Source organism: Cygnus olor, chromosome 1 (genome assembly GCF_009769625.2).
Source record: "Cygnus olor isolate bCygOlo1 chromosome 1, bCygOlo1.pri.v2, whole genome shotgun sequence".
In the NCBI taxonomy this organism is placed as follows: domain Eukaryota; kingdom Metazoa; phylum Chordata; class Aves; order Anseriformes; family Anatidae; genus Cygnus; species Cygnus olor.
This window is the reverse complement of record NC_049169.1, coordinates 87,889,580-87,906,798: the sequence shown is the minus strand read 5'-3', so window position 1 is coordinate 87,906,798 and position 17,219 is coordinate 87,889,580.

The following is a 17,219-nucleotide window of genomic DNA, read 5'->3' as shown; positions in this document are numbered from 1 at the left end:
TAACTCAAGCTGTGTAACACCTAAACAGGTTTTTGAGAATTAGCCATCCCTGGCATGGCTAGGCACAAAACTCTAGCTCCCAAGGAGCTGAGCTCTAAAATCCATCATTGTCTAAATGTTTCACTGATACTGCGGTTATGGTACACTATTTTCTGCACACCCAAATGCGGCAGGGCTGAGCCCAAGACAAATGTGTGTCCAACTTTAACTTGCTGACAGAGCAACTTGGGGAAATAGTGTTAGAAAGACTCTGAGATACATGAATTCTGTCAGCCATCACAACCCCAGCCCAGGCAGACATTTTACAAATTCCAGAATTCTTATTTTCATTTGTAAGAAAGTATCTCTTAACAGACCTCCTCCTCTTGCCATCAAATAAAACATCCTCAGCTGAAAGCAATATGGTCAATGCTATGCTATGTGCAGTACACATGCTGAACTTTCTTGGAGGGTGAGCAAGTGAAACCCAACACAGGAAATTTCTTTTAAACCCCCAACTTGTTTCTTAAGGCAAACCAGATACTTATATATATATATTTATATATATATATAAATATAATAAAATCTATTCCTTCTGAGCTCTTTTTAAAAGAGAGAAAAAGAGAAAGAGAGGGAAAGGGGGAAAGAGGGAAAGACTGAGTTTATTTTAGTAAATATTTTCCTGCCTTAATGAATGCCAAAGTGGATTTTGCATGTTTGTGTTTAAATTGCAGTGTTTAAATTGCAGAATACCTTTCCCAAGGTGTTGTGGTTTAGCCCGGCTGGCAGTCAAACACCACACAGCCGTTCACTCACCCTTCCCCCTTCCCTCTCCGGGATGGGGGAGAGAAACGGGAAAGTGAAGTCTGTGAGTTGAGATAAAGACAGTTTATTAAGACAGGGAAAAGAATAACAACAACAATAATAATAATAATAGTATTAATAGTAATAATGTGTACGAAATAAGTGATGCACAATGCAATTGCTCACCACCTGTTGACCGATGCCCAGCCTATCCCCGAGCAGCCGGCCCCCCCCTCCACCCCGGCTAGCCACCCCTATATATTGTTCAGCATGACGTCAGATGGTATGGAATACCCCTTTGGCCAGTTTGGGTCAGCTGTCCCGGGTCTGTCCCCTCCCAGCTCCTGCTGCATCCCTAGCCTGCTCGCTAGCAGGACAGAGAGAGGCTGAAAAGTCCTTAGCTTGGTGTAAGCACTGCTCTACAACAATTAAAACATCAGCATGTTATCAGCGCTCTTCTCATTCTAATCCAAAACATAGCACCCTGCCAGCTACTAGGAGGAAAATTAACTCTGTCCTAACTGAAAACAGGACACAAGGTTAATGAAAGTCTGTAAAAATTCAAGTATGTCTAAAATGCAATTTTCAAATAAGTAAAGACAGCACAGACGCTGAGTAAGTTGCATCTGCACATGCTTCCTTTTTACATTGCTGTTGGAAAGGGAGCTGCAGAATTAAGTCTAAAGCAATATAAGAAAGACAATAAATTGGAGTGAGTTCAGTGCAGGAGTTGGAGCACTTGACCTAGGATCAGAAGTTAAGGGAACTGGACTTGTTCAGCCTGCAGAAGAGGCAGAAGAGATGCCTTAGGAGGGACCTGATAACAATCTTCCCATACCATGAAGATGGTAAAGCACGCAGAGCAGTTGTGTAGCCTCCATCCTTGGACAGTTTCAAGATGCAACTGAACCAAGCTGTAAGTAACCTGGTCTGATCACACGGCTCACTCTGGTCTGAGCAGAAGGCTGGTCTAGAAACCTCACAAGGTAACTTACTTCTACCTGAATTATCCTGTGATCTTATGGTTCAAAACGTTCTAGGAAGCTGAAGGACACCTCAATTACTTCCTTATCTTCTCACTTGAGTTTTTTCACAGTTCCATTGTAAGGAATAAAACTTCAAAGCCATGGTTTCTCACAAAACTAAATGCTAAAACCAAAGCATCACACTTAAGAATCAAAAGGAATGAACTTCAATTTCCTTTTTTAGGTACATACTGTAAAGACTAACATCACTTTTAAAAGCTGAAATACATCTTCAAATCCAGCAATAACATGCAGATTCAGTTCCAAATTGCCACAACATCTGAACTCTGGTGAATTTTAAGAAATTTTGCAGTTTCATCATATTATAAGTTGTTCCCTGTGTGAGGAAAAATAAAATAAAACAAAACAAAACAAAACTGAAGGAGTACACCAAGACTGGGCTGCAATGACAGTTTTATAAACACTTGTCACGAGGCAGACGGCAGACTCGGAGTTAGAATTAATTGCTAAGGCCAAATTTGCTTGCTATAAAGTATTCTTATCTCCCCTTTCTCCTATAAAAATATGACACAGCACTGGCAGCAGGGTGTTGCAAGTAACATTATCTTAGAAAACATTTGTCAAGGGAAAAAAAAAATGCTGGTATAATACTAGAAAGGGAAGAATGACCGAAACAAACTTGTGGGTTTATAATGAAAGCCTTCATTGATTCCTTTTTGTAGTAGTATTAGTAGGTTAAAAATTCAGTATTAGAAAGACTAAGCCACTGTCAGATCTTTTTTAGTTCAAAGGATTTTTTTATTTTAATTTTGTTTTGGCAAAATTCATCAAAAGGAGTTAGAAAACATGCAGCTATTTGATAATGCAAAGAAAATTCAAGAAAGGAGAAAAATATTCTAGGACTCTTGAATTTATTTTTATCTATACAGTACTTTTTGGTACTAAGTAGGAAATTATAATGCACATATGAAAACATATGTTTTTACCTTTCGTCAGCAAGTCTTACCAGTTCTTACTCTGCCAAGCTACAGACTTACACTGGGGTAAAAGAGAATCCAAAGTAGACTTGAAGCATCCCCTGCCCTGCTCTCCAGTGCATATCTACAGCCAGCTGTGCTATCATCCAAGTCCCAAGGTACACAACACCAAAGGACACAGGGCATCATTTCTCTATCCCACAGGATTATTAAGAAATATATTTCTTCAAATACTTCAAAGTTTTTGATTTCATAGGTTTCCCCACCCCCAAAGTAAACAGAGTCCTGCTTCAGAAATCACTGTCTCCCTTTGATTCAGTTATTTAAAAATAAGCAAAGTACTCAAAAACCTCCTTTCCACTGAAGAATATTTTGTGTATGTTCACGTTCTGATCAGCCTATTACACACATTTAAAGTATCCTCCTTTTACATAATTCAATTCCTCCAGAGTTCTCAACAAAACCTCAACTTCCCCAAATGCCATCCATGACCTCCCAGCACCATCACCAGAATCACCTCAACACAATTCTGTCTTTGATGAGCTGCAATAATACATTACAGAGCAACAGCACAGGAGATGAAATGCCATAACCAAAACTGGAGGAATAAAAACACAGTCCACTATCATGAGCTACCCTTTAGCTTGGTGTTTGATTCATATTCAACAAGATACCAAAAACAGTGGTTGTCATGACAACAATAACATATTGTTTAATAAACTTTCAGAATCTCCCCACACCACTCCCTGCCCTTGCTGAACCATAAGTGCATTATATTTACATAATTCTTCCACCTAAAATAATAAATTTCTCTTTTTCTTGAGTTTACTTGGATTCAAAATCCCTACTGATCAAATAGTAACAGAGTCACAAGGTAACCATCCACCCAAATCCACAATTAATGCTCTCTTTTTTAGTGTTTTCATTAGCATTTCATAGAAACTCTCTTTTATCTGCTGTTATATAGCAGCAGTTTGAATCAGCCTCACTTCTTTCTGTATAAAGAAGGAAAATAAGATAAAAGGCAAACAGCAATGCTAATAATCCATTATCTTGCATTTAGATATTAACATAAGAATCTTTGTCCATCAGACAGGTCACCCAACATAAGAGGCAATGCAGTGCCCATGTAATAAGTACTGGTGAGGGCTTAATAAGGTTGCAGTGAATATACAACGCAATCCTTTGCCCAGAAAGGACGTTTCAGAATTTTTCTATCATGATGTTTCAAACATATTCACAAAGATGGGAAGAAAAAAAAAAAAAAGGTAACGTTCAGGCTGTGCTATTCAGAGTACAATGTGTCACTTACTTCTTCAAGTGGAGAAAATAAACAATACCACATGGTTTGTGCCTGCAGTAAGAATGTGTTTCAAATTAAAAGACATGAATATTCACAGTTTACAAGACATAGAAACAGAGTTACTAGCCAAAAGTACTGCATTAACATTTTTGCATTTGGCTTGTTGCCAAGTCCAATAAAGATGAAAGAATATTTAGTATTAATTATATTTTGACAATCTCTGTCCATATAGTAGCTATTCTTTTAATCAGTAAATGCATTATTAATTTACATATAAACCATATTAGAAGGTCTCAAACACTATTTTCAACCAGTTAATTTCCTCAGTAATCAGAAATTATCACCTCTTCCTAAGCATTTACTGTTTTTGAGACGTTTATTCATTTTATTGACTTTTTTTATTTTTAAGCAAGAAAAGTCTGTTATTTGCCAGTTTACATTAACGTAACTACCATATTAATGGTGGTAATCCCATTTGCTTCAGGGAAATACGTACAAGCTGCTACGTGTTTGTCATGGAAATACGTAGAGTGCTTTGTTTCAAAATGAAATATCATGTAAATTTGCGAAGTAGAATATAAAACCTGCTGCAAATGGCTCTGATGCTACTGTAAGAAAAAAATATGCAGTACGTAAATCAAATACTGAGAAAAATAATGTTTTCCTTTGTGTGACTATGGTCCAATCTTTACACCCTTAACAGCACTGTACAGAAATGAATCACAATGTCTTTCTTCCCTTTCCACAGAATTCATTTTGGCTTATAATCAAACCACAGAGAACTAAGAAACAAATTAACATTTGCCTGCCTGACCTTTAAAAGGAGTCTTTCACATGACCTGTAGTGTACAGGAACTCAGTCCAAGTCATTATTGACCAATAGTTGTTAAAATGTGCTAGAAGGTTGGTACCAAAGTAAACTAAATCAGTGGTCACATTTCCTATGTTTTGACGCATGCCACAAAAAAAAAATTATCACAACTCTACTTTTGCCTGTAACTCCAATAAGTTTGGAGATAAGACAGCTTCTGCAACAGAGCAAATTCCTCACCCTGGAAGTAGTCGGCATGAATTAGATCACAGCATGCCGCAAAACAGTGCAGGAAAGATTGTAGTGCCCACATAATGTCTGTTCTCTTTCATGAATTGAGATCTAAGGCCGAACCAACTTTCATAAGCCCGAGTCTTAGTAGAAATGTTTAGCTTTGTAATGCAGAATCACTGAAAGCACTAGTGGAATTTGGGAATCCACTCATATGGTGAACTGATATTTTCCCTCAGCCTCCAATCTGCTTCAAAAGGTATGTATTTGATTACTAGCTGGAAGTCAAATGGTGAAGAAAACAATCATGTAGATGTAGATAAGCAAGTCTAGGTATCCTAAATAATGAAGAAAAAAAAAAAAAACAATAACAACAACAAAAACACTTGAAAACCCTGACTTTTCACCATTCTTTGTTAAAAAAATCCACTGAGCAATCATTTCCATTATGGTTTTATCATAGCATGAGTCAAGAGTATTATACTCTAAACAACTTCTCCATACTTCTTCCTCACTGCAGACTACAGGTAGGGAGTGACAATTCCACATGATCAATGGTCCTTCCTGAAACATCTGTCAGGAACTGCCTGGGACTTTTTTTTTTTTTTTTCAAATGCTAAACAATATCCTCTCCCACAAGCCTGCATTTCTTAGATTTTTGTATTGTCTTCTCTACCAAAAAAAAAAAAAAAAATCCTTCTATCCACATAGTCACACTGGGTAGCTCAGTTTTGCTAAATTTAGAGTGATCTCAAAATTGCTTCTCCCACTTCAGACTTGAAAGATTTCCATGACAATCTTATGCTTTGACTGTGTCATTTGGTCCAATAACATATCTGACTTCCCTAAACAAATCTTGCCTTGTTTTTTTTTAGGCCACCGCAGAAGTGGTTTTGGTTTTTGATTTAGGCCACCGCAGAAGTGCAAAAGTACAACTACCAGAAACCAAGTTTTCAATACAATGAAGTCATTCGAGTGCCACATGAAATCAGAAAACAGCATTTGCAAAAGCTATTACTATGAAGCAGACTAGAAATGGGCATCCTTTTTAGCAGAAAACGCAAACCAATTTGAAGACTGACAGACATTTTGACAGATGTTTAGCTAAACATTAACTTTCTTCTGGGACCCTGTGGAATCTCTTTTGACACATACCTTTCAGATTGCTCCCCATGATAATGGTTCTGCCAGCTAGTCTCAACAGGGCTCTCTTGCACTTCTTTCTTGTGAACTTTAGAAAGGTCTGACAATACAAACAAGACTGCCTCTCTTGCAAATGATGATTATTTGGAACTGGACAAATAGATACAAAAGGTATTCTGTTTGCCCATTTGGACATCTACACCATTCAAAAGTACAGAGGTGACCAATGGAGTGAAAACCAGACAAAACTTTTCCATGATGGTTCCTCCTTTAGCATGACTTCTGTGAATGGTTGATCTAAGATCTTTTTTAGTAATTCCTACAACTGAAGGGATAGGACCTGACAGATTTCTTCAACAAAAGTGGCAGCTAGGGGATTGGGAAAGACATATTCACAGCAAAAGTGTAAATAGGTGATCTGAGTTGTCCTGTACAGGAAACTATTTCTGCTCCACTCACTTAAAGTCACCTACAGAGATCAGATTTCTAAACTGGGTGCCAGAAACTGGCTAGCACGACTAACCCCCAGATAACCATATGAACAACTGTTTTTGTTCTCAGATATTTAAAGAAATAGTCCCTGCATGTTTGCTTATAGTAAGTGTGTATATATTGTCAAGCTAATCGATATTCAGACATTAATTTGACAAATCTTCAGTAATTTCTGCTTTATTCCAGAACCAAAGTGAAGTATTCTGTTTATACTCTACTCTCTATAAACAGCGGACTCAATATAAGTATATTAATTAAGGATTGTACCTCAACTTTGTTTATTATTTCACAGATGATCAAAGCATAGAGAAAGAGAAAAAAGAAAAGAAAAAAAGAAAAAAGAAAGAAAACATTTTATAATTATGATATTTACAATTAATAGAGCACCATTTTGGTTTGGTATCTCCTTACAGAATGAAAGCAGTTTGTTTTTTTCTGAACTGCACTTACGTAAAAAAAAAATTAATTAAATCAGAAAAAAATGGATTTTTATATCTACTTTCTGAAGTATTAATGTTGCTCAAATTCAAGCATGCTTATTCAGTAACAATGCAATGAAACCAGATGATGCCCAAAGTAATCAGAATCATATTTTCAAAACAATTTGTAACAGTTTTTAATCTATTAGCTTGTTTTCTACAGAAACTATTATAACTGCTTGGGTTCTGATCCTTTGTTTCACATATGTGTCTCCCTTTTTTTCCTATAACCTTACCTATTCTCTAATCAAAGGCAGCTTTTTCATCTCAAACTTGGGAAACTCAATTTAGTAACTTTTAAATAACATCATTCAGGTTCCTAAGGCTTCAGTCTACAACTTATAATTATCTTCCTATTCAGAAAACAGTAACTAACATCACATTCAAAGTCATATGCATCATACCTGATTGTAAATCTATCAGACTACTCCTTTGTATATATAAGCTTAATTTTTGTTGACAGGGCTAAACTGGGATTTAACTTCTAGCAGGAGTACATTTATATGTAAATTTACTTTTTCCAGCAACAGATTTTCAGAACTTAGCATGAGGAAGCTGAATTTAATCAAGGTATTTGCACACACAATTTCCTGCGCAAAACAATCATGCAAGTAATTTAGCAAGCAAGTTATTTCCATTTGGTTGCAAGTGTCTGTGTGCATATACTCTGGACTGGGTAAAGCTTTGTGCATGCACACAATCTGAATAGCCAACCTGTGCATTGAAAACTGACTGAAAGAATTGGTTTAAGGAGCTAACACTGTGTGAAAGGTTAGACTGCTGAAGTAAATAATACCTAAATATCAATGTGCCTCTTAATTACCTCAACACACATTTCTGTGAACTTCTGAATTAAAAGGCAACAGCAACTGAGCAAGGAGAAGTATAAAGAAAGATAACTAGGTTTTTGTTTCTCTTTGTTAAAGATATTGTTATAGTATCGTCAGTGTGGAAACTGATGCTTAAAAAAAAAAAAAAGATAAGCAGAGAAAGCACAATTTAATCAATCAATCAATCAAGAAATCTAAGGAGACATTCTCGTTCCACCTGTTCAGTGGGAAATGTCTCACTGATTAAAAGTTAGGAATTTAGGATGTTGGTAAAGATTTAAAAGAGTTCTAAGTTAAATAATTTCTTTGTAAAGTATTTTAGCCGATGATATAAAAAAACTATGAGAATACTTGCTATATTTGTGATATCTAAAATAAAAATAAATTAAAAAAAACTAATTGCCATAAAAGTATTAATAATGTTTAAAATCAAAAACAATAATCTACCTGTTATTTTAAATTATGGCATCAACATTTTTGATTCCTCAACACAACATTTTTATTTTATTTATAACAAGGTTAGATTTAGTCCAGTGTTAACACTAGTACCAAGAAAATCTGGACAGTGAAACAAAGTGTTATAAATCTTCAGAAAGGGGAATTCAGTCAAACTTATTGGTAGAAGTTAAACAGGTGTATATTTTATTTATTTTTAGTACAAGAAAAAGTACTGTGTTGAAGCACTGTGTTTTTAGTATCCAAGTACTTTTTAATCTTTTATTATTTTGCGCGTGTGTGTATTACTGTCAAGTACTTTTTAATCTTTTATTATTTTGCGCGTGTGTGTATTACTGTCAAGGATTCATAGCCTATTCTATAGCCAGGACCACGGCAAACAACATGTCACTTAAGAGCATCTTCCCAGAAACTGGCTCATAGGCCTGAAGAAAGAAGATGAATGTTGCCAAAGAGCTGCAAAACTGTAATGGATATTCAGATATTTAGTCATCTCAGCTATTTCTCTTGTTATCTCATACGCAGGTGATTATCAACAACGTAATTTCTTTAACAAACCAAGCTCTAATTCAAGACTTAGACATTGAAGTCAAAATGAATTGCAATCTAAATCTAGTTTGTTTACTCTCCGTAACAATCTCCTAGATTTAATACTCAGGAAAATGGTCTCTATGGAACAACTCTGGATACTGAGTTCTTTATGTCCTTTCTTTGCTTTCATGTCTATATGAAGCATATACAGGAAGACTCCACAGTAAATATTAATATGAGTTGGAAGCCTCAGTAAGACAGCTTTTAAATTAAAATGTGCTTTTAAGAGTGTATTATTTTTACAGTTTTCAAATGTAAAGTACCTGCCATGCACTGTTTCTTTCTTTCGCATCATATTTTAGATAGAAATTAAGATACTAACAGTTCAAATTTCTTCCGCTCAACAAGTCCCAACAACTGCACGTAGTGACCCTATACATTCTTCCTAGCCTTATTTTGTTCAGTAACTCCTTCTTTAATTATATTGTACTGTATCTTTTTACCTTCTCTGATTTGGGTGCTGAATTATGGAAAGCCAACAAGTAAGCATTGTTACTATTTTTTATTTCTTACAGTCATTCCTTAGCTACTTTCACTGAGAGCTTTTCAGTTTTAAAAAATTGTCCTGTCTTTTCCATTTTCTATAGCAAACAATGATGCAACCGATCTTTCTTAAAAAGTGGGCTAATAACATTAGAAACACTGCCAGTTAGTTCTGAATTTTTCACGTTACTTTTCCAGCATACTAGGAGCTACTTGCAAAACAAGAAGTCTAGATGCTTCTAGTCTATTGTTTTCTTTCAGCACAGAAAATAACAATCCTTCCATTCATTTTAGCTTAAAAGCATACATGCCTAAAAACTTGAAAGATTTCTCCTATAATGTTTCTGTTACTAGAACTGAGTCACCTCTCTGTCCAGCACCCTCTCCACACCTCTGCTAATGCAAGAATGTTTAACCTAAACAGAATGAGTAAGAGTGCAAGAGAAGGAATTTTACGCATTATCTTCCAAAGCAAAGCGCATGTAACAGGAATTGAAGACACCCTTTCTTACAAAGGCTATATGTAAAGGAAATTCTTTCCAGCCAGAAACAAGCAAAAGAAAGTTTTCATTACCTATCCAAATAGCCATAAAGTTTAATTTTGGTGGGATGAGTCAAAGCTAAAAAGGGAAACCAAGATAGAAGAGGTTCTTAAGATTCTAAATACTACTGGGAGGCCATTAATGAAAGCAAAGGTAGTGAAAAGCTGACTTAAGTCAATGTAATATACTCCTCTTTGCTGCAAAAAGCTTAAAGTGATTTGATTGCTTGCAAATAATTTTCATACATTTTTTCAAGCAGCATGGCTTAAGTCACAAGTCTTTTGGTTCTGAGCATATAGTAGGAATAATAATAATAATAATAAAATCTTTCTAATTCACCTCCCTGTACAGTATAGTTTGTAATGCTGAGTGTAAATAAAAATACGAGCACTGAGTGACCGTTGTTTAGCATAAAATATATGTCACTGATGAATCTGGCAGTGCACTGCTTAGAAAGAGTGCCTGGTTCATTCAAATATCCAAAGCAGGACTAATAATGGCTAAGAGAATTCAACAACAATGAGCACATGATATTGAGTCATATGCAACCTTACCAACAGAGTGGCCTGATATGGAACTGGTAGCAAATCATTTTAGAAGGACGAAAGCTATAATAGTGAGTACATGTAGACAAGGAGTGTAGATCCCTAATTAAATAACTCATGACAGTGTTTGCATAAACTGTGACAAAGCACATGTGATAACTGTACCTTATTGCACTTCAGTCTCTATTAAAAAGCACGTATGCTTTATTTGAAGCACACAGATGGGGACTGGAAATGACACCTTGGAGGAATATTGTATTTCTGAAAAAAATAATATCTATTTAGACAACAGAACACTAAGAACTAAAAAGAAATAATATCCAATCACAGAGCAGGAAATTAATTAGATAGTGATCTCTACGAAGAGTCCCTGAAAACCTGAATGTACAGTAGGGCTCTTCTTTGTCAAACACTTTCCTTTAAAATAATAAAAAGTAATCTATTCATTCCAGGAGAAAGAGGAACAGAGTAAATTAAGCACCTTACAGAAATGCAATATAAAATTATATTTTAACAACAGTATTAGAAATTACACCTCCATGAGATATTACAATTGACTTTCAAATAATTTTCTTCTTTATATTTGCTTTTATTTGACTGCTCATTTCTCCTTAAAACCTTTCTTTCTTTTTTCTTTTTTTTTTTTTTTTTTTTTCAGCCCTTTTTCCATACAGGCTGCTATTATAATTGTCTACTTCAGCATTACATTTGATACATGTAAATGTTTCAAATCGTTATATCTTAGGCACAGGCACCGGTTATTCTATTACTCTGAGAAATACCATCACAAATAGGCTGCTCTCTTTTCTAGGTCAGCATTAGCTAAGAGACGACACGCTCTCCACACCAGTGTTTACTTCACAGATGACAATGCAGGCACAGCAAAACTCAGAAATGCTGGGGTCCAGGCCAAAGCCTAAGTGGAGTAGGAGGCAAATTAGTGGTGGTGCTCTATTAGGCCTATTCACCTCGAGAAAGGCCCTTTAAGTTTTCCCCATTTCCCTTCCCTTCCTTCCCCTTCCCATTAATTGCTCTAGCCTGGAACCAAGTTGCTAGTTTCTGACTCCTGTCCCTTTCCCCCTTTTAGCTTTCCCGATCCTCACTGCCAGGAACTGTTGTCCTCAGCTTTCAGCCTCGCTGGTGCTAGGAGTTATATGAGTAGGCTGTGCCCTTCTGCTTGTTGTCTTCCCACAATTTACATTAAATTTTCTTTCCACTGTCGAAGCCCAGGTTAGGAGAGTAGGCGCCTTCTTTGGGGGATCAGTAGCCCCCTTTACTGACTGCAACAAAGCAGAGATCTGAAAATCAGCAAACAATGAAATCTGCTTCAGCAGATTTCTGATGACAGTTTACCTTCTTAGCCCAAATGTACTGTGAACTTCTGCAATGATGCTCCATCTCTAATCCTTCTCTGATCTTACATTGGTTGTCAGCCCCTTTACATCTTGATCTTTTGGCATTTATCATGCTTTCAGATTAGAATATATTTTCCCTAATTGTATATATCTGAAAGTCTTGTGCAATATGTCCTCAAATGTGCTACGCATACCTTTACTTGATTTTCGTATCTCCTTATCACCTGTTTGTTCTTAAAAGATTTCTTGGTGATGGACAGGTACAAGACAGGTACAATAGTCTGTGCATGTATTTGCCCCAACTAACAGACCTTAAGTAGGACTTGAAAAGTTTTTTGGCTATTATAAGGAAAACAATGATCAATAACACTAATGTGTAACAGTCCCTAGACAATATAATAGCACAATTCTCATCATTATTTTAAAATGCTGCATCCCTTCAGACTAGAAACATTGTTTGGCTAATATATAGGCAACTTCTTAAAGCAGATTAGGTCTTACACAGAGGGCCTTCCAGTACAGCCCTGCTGGTTTATTCCTATTATATTCCTGGAGGAAAAAACAGAGGACGTTGAGAACAGAGGTTGCCAGTCCTCATAGGTAATATGCCTTGATGATGAAAAAAAATCATTAAAGAACTTCATTACCAAGCTCTAAGAATAACTACTACTTATACAGCAGATTTGCCCACTTAGAGCAGGTTTCTATTCAACAGGGAAAAATATATATATATATTATATACACACACATCCACTCACACACCCATGGATAAGGAGGTACATATTTCATTTAGCGCAGCATTCTCTTTCTAAATCCAACAAAGACAGCAGAAGAGTTCATTGCATTTTTCCTCCCTGAAAGGGCTTTTTTCTTCCTAGCTTTTTTTTTTCCCCTCTCATAAAAACTACCTGAGACTTATTCCCAGCAGGCAAGATTGAAGTGCAAATGGCTAGAGTATGGCAAAAGTTCAAGCAACTGAAAGCAGACTTTTACCATGGTGGGTGCTGAATAGCTTTGGCTACAGTCAATGATAGTAATACATTTTCTACAATACTCCTACAATACTCCTACATATATACTCCTACATATATACTCCTACAATAGTCATGAAGACATACTAAGTTTTTAGAAACAAATGGATAAATATTTAGGTACGCTACTATAAAATAGTAGTGAAAATGATGAGGTATAAGAGCTCTGCTTAAGTAGCAGTAAGCACATAAGTGACTGAATGGCAAAACATACTATTTGATATTATCACAATCTAAACTTAAAAGTAGATTTAAATAAAATTGTTTGTAATAAAGATCTACTTTATAGAATATTGATTTTATTGCAATGGTTTATTTTTAACATAGTTTAAGATTATGGAGTAAGATGTGTATGTATTAAAAAAGCCTTTTTTTCATCAAATTCTGTAAAAGTATTATTTAATTGCACATCTGGATAGCACAGTGTACTGGAAAAACACATCTTAACATGTTATATACACCAGTTTGTAGTAAACTGACTTGGTAATCAAATCTATATAAAAATAATAATCAGTTTATTACCAAAATAATAATAATAATTTAATTTTAAAATTATTTGTTTTATGGATTTTTTTATTATATTTTTGCTTATCCTGACCAAATCATGGGAATATGTGAAAAACTAAGCTGTACTCTTCACTATACTTCACTTATGTGTAAGGCTTGGTATTATTACATAACCTGTTGTTATATACTTTATTATATATTATGTTATGCTATATTATTATTATATATTCTACACTATATTACTATGTAGTTTACCACTGCAACAAATCATCAATGAAAATTAAAAGGTCCTCTTGGTCTCTTAAGTACTGTGCTTTAACATTTTCAGTCCAGAGGTAATGAATAAGCACTTACTACACTGCTTCCTTTCCTACAGAGCCACGCTACTTCAATTACAATCAAGTTGGTTAAAGCCAATGTAACATCAGTTAGTCATTTCCTATGCCAACAACACTGCTCAGATAGCTTCATGGTTATACAATGGTCACCTACGAAAGACAGTCTAATGCAAAACAGAGAGAACATACCAAAACAGGGAGAACAAATTATGTGATTTATGTTCAAATCAGGAATTTTCAGTAGAGCACAATAAAATGTAATATGAATTATTAGCAGTAGAAGTTGTTTTTAATTCATTCGGTGGTGTTCAAGATGTAAAGCTTGCAATCTGTCCAGCCACAGAGAACTGATAAAACATACAGGGCCTGCTTTCCTTCATCAATACATGCGTGTCAAGTAATGGCATTATTTTTCAGTCAATGAATTAGAAACCTGTGTGCAGAAACACTGAAATTCCCCTCACCCCCTTCCTTTTTTGCTGTTGTATTTGTTTGTACAATGCACTGCTAGATAGAGTCCCAAGCAAGCTCTTTCAAAAGTAGTTGCAGCACAGAAACCTCCACAGCTGCATGAGTAGATTCACCACACTAATTAGCCCTGCTGAGAGAGGTTAGCTCTGCCAGGCAAACATAAAATCTCACAACATACTCCGAAGTCTGCAGTTTAGTACTTTCTGGAGAGCAGATGAATTCAGAGGAAATGCCTTTAATAAAGGAACCAACTGTGATCACTTTTGCTTATCTTAATTAGCATTTACATGCACAGTTCCCGTAAGACTACTTGTGCAGGCACATCCCGATGTTACTAAATGCAGTTTCCAAGGTGATCCTTTCTTAATGTTCTCCTCTTCAAAAAGAGCCTATTTGGTATCCTTAGCATTACAGACACTTTCTTCTATCAAGAAAAGCACCATTAGTCCATAGAAAATGATGTATTTTCCTGGTAAGAAATCACAGTCATATCTTTTGATAAAACAATTCTGTGCTGAAGACCATAGCTGAAGAGTTTTGTGCCCCATGCAATAATATAAAATCTCTAAGTGCTCTATGAAAATCAAGATTTGTTTATTACTGTACTAACCCTTTGTTGGTGTTCATTTTTTCCATCTGAGGCCCCTATACACAAATTGATTTTTTTGACCGTTATTAGATCTTAAAAGGGGCCCGCTTACCAGACAACAGAGGCATAGCTGTTTCTGAAAATAAAACCATTTCAAGACAGCTCATTCTGAGTATGTAGTGAGCCACAAAAAAAAATCATCATCCTTTCAGATATATTAGGTGACTTCAAGACTGAATATTACCACAAATTTCTCCAGAGAGAGGCTGCAAACAAAAAAAAAAAAAAAAAAAAAAAAAAAGGGGGAGTGGGGTGGGGGATGGGTGGGAACAGGAGGGTATTTTATAACTGAGATGACTGGACAAGTGGAGCAACCTTTTCCTTCAAGTAAAACTGCAGGTCTGTGATGAATTCTTACTTATCTTTCCTATCAAAGGAAAGGAAACTCTTTGTAGGGTAGCGTTTTGGAAACTGGACTTTTATTCCTTCAGGATCCACAGTCAGGTTACTGGCATACAAACCAAACGTACAAGAAACTTATGAGTTTGTAAAGATAGCTGACTTTTTCCCTCCACATACAGATCAAATCAATTGTTCAAAAATGAAGGACTGCAGGAAAAAAAAACTCACTCTCTGGTCACTTCTATTCATAGTCCTTAATTAAATTCTTCTACCGGTATAAGAAAGATCAAATGTAGATGAGAAAAGCACTGTAGATGAAAGATGATGAACACACATAAACTCAAATAGTATATTCTGGATCCACTCTCCTTTTTTCTCAAAAGTGACTAAACTTCTTGTTCTTTAACTTTTTGTTGTTTGTGTGTCTCTGGAGGATTTGTAGAAAAATGATCTCTTAAGGAAATTCCTAAAAGTTTTTCATTATTTGTCTTTTTTTCAAGCTTATATAAATCTTAAACGTAAAATTAGCTAGCAGAAACAATATAACACGACCAAGAAGACCAATCACACAGGTACATAAACAGAAAATAGGCTGAAGACAACTATTTATGAAGACGTTTGTACCAAGTGTTTGTCATGCTATTTTGGATACTGAAAAAATACATAAAAAATTAAACTGTAAAAACAGACAATGTACAATCAGGGAAAGAATAAAACATGGTGAATAAATAGCTTACACAGACACGCAGAAACTAAAGGAAATAAAGAAGTTATTCACTCATACAGGGAGAATTCAGATCCCAGAGGACAGTAATGATTTTCAAACACTCTCAACTGGAATGATTTGGGCCTTATATTTCAAAGTGAGGAAGCCCTCCACCCTCTTCTCACACAACCGTGATTCTCAAGGAGTATTTAGCTACTCACGAACAAGTAATCATAATCTGCTATAAGGAGACACAGGAAAGCAAAAAGCTGAAATAACTTTCAGTTTCATGATCATGAGAAAGAACAAGACTTGTGTTCAATTCAGGTAGCAGAAACAGCAGGTCTACATCTCTGATGTTCCTTTTCATCGCAGAAACCCCCTTATCCATGCAGCAGAACCTTAGGCATACTACTGTTCTGCAGAGAGACTGCTTGTAATCATGAAAGATCAAGACGTCATAAATATGCTCTGCCTTTCTACACACCTATAGCACCCCATTTATATACCATTCCTCAAGAAACAAGTTGTGGATGGGATGTGTAAGTCAAAGAATCAGGGTGACAGGAACAGAAAGGAAATAGCAATCAACAAAAGAGATCTGAAGTGGAATCTCTTGAAGCATAGGCATGTAAAGCATGAAGTGCTCACAGAACAGGGAAAGCACTCAAGCCTATACTGGGGATCCAGCATGCTTGGATGCCTCTCTGAAACATCTCTACATTAATGCACACAGCGTGGGGAACCAGCAGGAAGAGCTAGAAGTCTGTGTGCCATTACAGGGCTATGACCTTGTTGGGATCACAGAGACAAGGGGGGTAGCTCACAGGACTGGACTGCAGAAATGGATAGGTACAGGTTTTCTAGGAATGAAAGGCTGGGAAGATGAGGAAGAGGAAATGTCCTTTAGGTGAGAAAGTAGCTGAAATACACTGAGCTCTGCCTTGGGAGTGGTGAGCTTCCAGTCAAAAGCTTATGGCTCAAGCAAGGCAAACACGGGTGCTAAAGTAAAGGGTATCCAATATAGACCTCCTGATAAGAAAGCGGCAGATGAGGTCTCTTCAAACAGCTGGAAGAAGCCTCACATTCACAGGCTATGGTCCTCATGGGGGACTTTAAGCTCCCTGATATCTGCTTGATGGACAACACAGCTGGGCTCAACCTAAGA